We start from the raw sequence: 4804 nt of genomic DNA, 5'->3' as shown, positions 1-4804 counted from the left end.
CCCCCCCCAGCCAGAGAAGTCCCTGGGGCTTCTGAGTGATGACCTCCTGTCTGCTGCAGGTGCAGGGAGGGCAGAGACTCAGTCTGTAATGGTGGCAGGGTTCTTGGTCACCCGCTCTGCCCCCAGGATGTAGATGGGAAATACCTGGCTCTTGCTGCGAGTATCAGCTGGGAACCGTGGTGGTGTGAGTAAAGCACGGACTCGAACCGCGCCACCAGCAGCTCTTGGAGCACTTGCTCACTCGGCACAGGGCACTCAGGGAGGGGCTACTTGTGCCCCCCTCAGCCAGAGACGTCCCTGCGGCTTCTGAGTGAGGACCTCTTCTCTGCCTTGGTTGCCTGGAGGGCAGAGACTCAGTCTGTAATGGCAGTGGTGTTTACTCTATATTGTATGTATTTGGAGATTCATTATTGCATGCCTCTCTGAAAGGAGCTCAAAATATGAAGGGGAAAACCAAAATTAATTATAATCTTAGTTACTTAGTTACTTAGTTACAACTCAGTGCTCTTAAATTTGTGATCTTGGATTTTGTAACCTCGGATTTGTGACCTTGCTTAGTATTCTAGCAATAATCCTTAGGAACCTCTTTGCATACATACAGTAGCACTGTTAATTTTTTTAAAATCTCTGCAGGAAATATGTTCAAAATAGATATCTCTCATTCAAATTGACTCTTTGTGCTATTTTTCTGAGGACAAAATTATTAAAGCTAACAAAAGCAGGCTCGGATTTTTACATCGGATTTTAACTTATAAAGGAAAATTCCCTTTAAGTTCTAAAGAATTTTTCAACGAAAGTTGTGTTTGGGTTTAAGTGGCTATATGCTCTTATTACTTAATGACTTATTGGGACATATAGATAGACAAATATAATCATACAAATTCTATGGTGAAAATGGGTTTGTTTTTCATAATCAAAACATCAAAACAGTAATTTGTGTGGTCTAAAATATTAAGTAGAAACCGTGTGATTAGCTAAATTTAAAAATAACTTTCAATGTACACCATTGGAATAGTTTACAAAAATCCTTAAATCTTACATGCATGTTTTGAAATTCCTTCTTATAATCAAAATATCTGTTGAACTATAGTGTTTTAATATTGTTTCTCAAGTTAGTTCCCTATGCCATTCAATTTTGATAAGAGTTAGAGCAATAAGGATACAGCTAAAATTTATAAACAATAAAAAATGATAAATAATTCAGGGAAGTTTAATTTATGGTTGGCAAATTTTTTTTTATTTTTAAAGAGAAATAACAATAACAATACAGCAACAATGAAGACAAGAACAAAACAATACCAAAACAAAAACAAATACAGAATTTCAAAACAAGATGATAGGAATTAACAATGGTTGTTATATTACATATTGTTATCTTCAATGAAGTTGCTCAGATTGGCAGATGTAAGAATACAAGATTGGTCAGATAACTAAAGACAATAACAAGTAATAAAAGGAACGGAAACAATATAGAGCTTCACTATACAAGATGGTAAGAATTCAACAATGTTTGTTATATTACATATTATTGTCTTCAAATTAGTTGTTCAGATTACCAGATATAGGCATGCAAAATTAGTCAAGAGGAAAGAAAATTGAAGCTTTAACTGTTCCTTTCAATAAACCGATGGAAATCAGCACTACCTCAGCTATCCTTGTATTTATATATTTTTCTTTTATTAATTTTAAAGAGAAAATATCAAAAACAGAATAATAAAAACAAAGGCATAAACAAAACAACATAAAAACAATAAAATTTATACAGAATTTCAAAACAAGGTGATAGGAAACCAACAATGGTCATCACATTACATATTATCATCTTCCAAGTAGTTACTCAGATAACCAGACATAGGCATGCAAGATTGATTCAACAGTTACACAGTAACTGTTCCTTCAATAAACCAATAGAAATTAGTAGTACAATTATCTTAGCTATCTTGTGTATATAAATATACCTATTTTTCCCTTCCTTCTGTCTTTTTTTCTCTTTACCCTCATCCCAGTCATTCTTTCCTATTTGAGCAGTTTCTTTCCCTTTCCTAGTATCTATTGTACTTTTGAGATTTTATTTACTCTTTCAGGTTCTTATACTAGGGAGGCAATACAATGTTGCCTGATGTGAGCCTGATTTATTTCCCTGATGAGTAAGGTCTCTAGTTGCATCCATTTACCTACAAAAGCCTCGAGTTTATCTTCCTTTATAGCTGAGTAATACTCCATTGTATAAAAATACCACATAATTTTTATGCATTCCTCGGCTGATAGGCATTTGGATTATTTCCAAAATTTAGCTATTACAAATTGCACTGCTATAAACATGGGTGCACATATATCGCTGTAGTATGATATTTTCAGTTCTCCTGGAAAAACACCCAGGAGAGGAATAGCTGGGTTGAATGGGACCTGTAATTGTAGTTTACTGAGGAACCTCCAGACTGATTTCCACAATGGTTGCACCAGTCTACAGTGCCACCAACAGTGGAGAAGGGCTCCTTCTTCCCCAGAGCCCCTCCAGCATTCGTTCCATTGATCTTCAGGTCTGTTTTATTTTGCCAATACTATGCTTATTTTATTACAGCAGCTTTGTAGTATAATTTTAAGTCAGGGATCGTGATATATGGTTGGCAAAATCAAAAGTAAAAATAATTTAGAATGTTTCTCTTACCTAGACTTCACAGAGAGGAGTTTCTCAAAAATGCAGTTTGCTTTATGCTGAAGGTCTCAGTGTATAGGAATATAGATATACCTTGCTCTCTAAACATTTGGTGTTAGCCAGGCATAGTGGAACATGCCTATAATCTCAGCACTTGGGAGGCTGAGGCAGGAAGATCATTGCAAGTTCGAGGCCAACATGGGCTACAAAGTGAGCTCAAGACCAGCCTTAACTGCATAGTGAGATCCTGTCTCAAAAAAAAGAGGCAAAAAATTTTGATATTAAAAGAGTAAAAACTCAGAATCTACCTATAGGTCATTGTAAATAATTATTTAGCTTTCATTTTAAACTTTTCCATCAAATCCTAAAGGGATTTCCCAGCACTAACATCAGTGTAATCAAAGCAGCATGATATTTTGAAAGAAGAAATTTATAGGCTAACAGCTCACAGTAGAAGGACATGACTAAGGCCATGTAAATATAGTTAATAGATCCTTGACAGCCAAGGAAAGGTAATTAAATGCGTGAAGGACAGACTTTCCACAGATGATGCTGGAAGAATTGGATATCCATGTGATAAAAATGTGAACCTAGATGCCTAATTTATCTATTTCATAAATATTAACAAAATGGGTCACAGATCTAAAAATGGTCACAGCCCCACCCGCCACAATTAATTCATAAAATTTCCTGTAGAGAACATGGAAGAAAATTTAGGTGGTCTTTGGTATGCTTCAGAGGAAACTAAGAAGACACTTTGAAATATTGTATGGTACCCTAGAGGAAATCTTGTGACAGAAGAACCGTAAGTATGAAGTACAGCTCTCAATGAAGTATGAACTCGGTACCTAATAATTTAAAATCGAGTTATTAATTTTAACAGAAGCACCCCATCAATGGAAAAATATCAGTAATACATTGAAATGGGAGTGTAATATATGGGGTTACCCCATACTTTATAATTTTCCATAAATCTGAGACTGTTCTAAATTTTATCAAAAGTTTATTTGAAGAAAAAGTTGTGTGGTAAACTTTATTTATTTATTTGAGACAAGATCTATTTATGTAGCCCAGATTGGCCTCAAAGCAGGGTGATCCTCTTGCCTCAGCCTCCCAAGTGCTCGGATTACAGGCCTATGCTACCATGCCCAACTTTTTTTTTTTCCTCCGGTATGGGTAATCAAATTCATGACCTTGCACTTGCCAGGCAGGTGCTGTGCTGCAGAGCTAAATCCCCAGTCCCTCCAACTTCTTTTTAAAATGAAGTCAGATAATAATTAGAAAAAATGTCACCATTTTCCCCCTCCAAATATAGTATTTAATTCAAATATAATTTTTGATTTAGGAAGGATTGCCAATGGCTATTACCACCACTGCCATTGTTTAGAGAATTTTTTATGCACATCTTTTGCTTTGAGTAACTACCTTGAAGCTAACAATAGGCAATATATTAACTAGTGTTATTCTATTTTTTATTATGAAATTTTGTTTTTTTTCATAAAAATGTAACTTATGAACAGAAAATTCACACGGTAATATGTTACTCTACAAATTAGGTTTTATTCAGCAAAGAAAAAAAGTTATCTTTACCATAAAAAGATCTGCAGAACACCTCCTAACCAGATTATGAAACTGAGCATCTCCAGTAACAAGACAAAGTGACACCGTGAGTCTCTTATGATGTACAAAGACATAGCACACCTATTATTGCCATGTTAGTTAGTTATGATGAAACATCAGGAAACTTCTACTTCGCAGAATATTTTACAAAACACCAGACAGTAAGCTATTGAAAATTTTAAAAGTTATGAAAATATCTAAGTATATGCACATAAATATTTTTAAACAATGTTCTTTATTATATAACCATTGCTTGTGTCATTTTTTTCCCATCAACTATACCACTGCTGATGCTATAGACAAATTTTACATATTTTCTTTTTTTAAATTATTGTAACTCTTCTACTAACCTTTTTTTTAAATTTTATTTTTAGAGATGAACCAAAACATATTAACAAATACACAGACATAAATTAAAACATAAAAACAATAAAAACAATACAGAGTTTCAGACAGGGTGAATTAATCCAATCTGCAAGGAAGTGCTTCCTCTTTTAAATGTGAATGAAAATTACATATTATTTAGAT

This window comes from Chinchilla lanigera, unplaced genomic scaffold, assembly GCF_000276665.1.
Source record: "Chinchilla lanigera isolate Chin_1 unplaced genomic scaffold, ChiLan1.0 scaffold00026, whole genome shotgun sequence".
Taxonomy (NCBI): Eukaryota; Metazoa; Chordata; class Mammalia; order Rodentia; family Chinchillidae; genus Chinchilla; species Chinchilla lanigera.
This window is presented reverse-complemented; position numbering follows the sequence as displayed.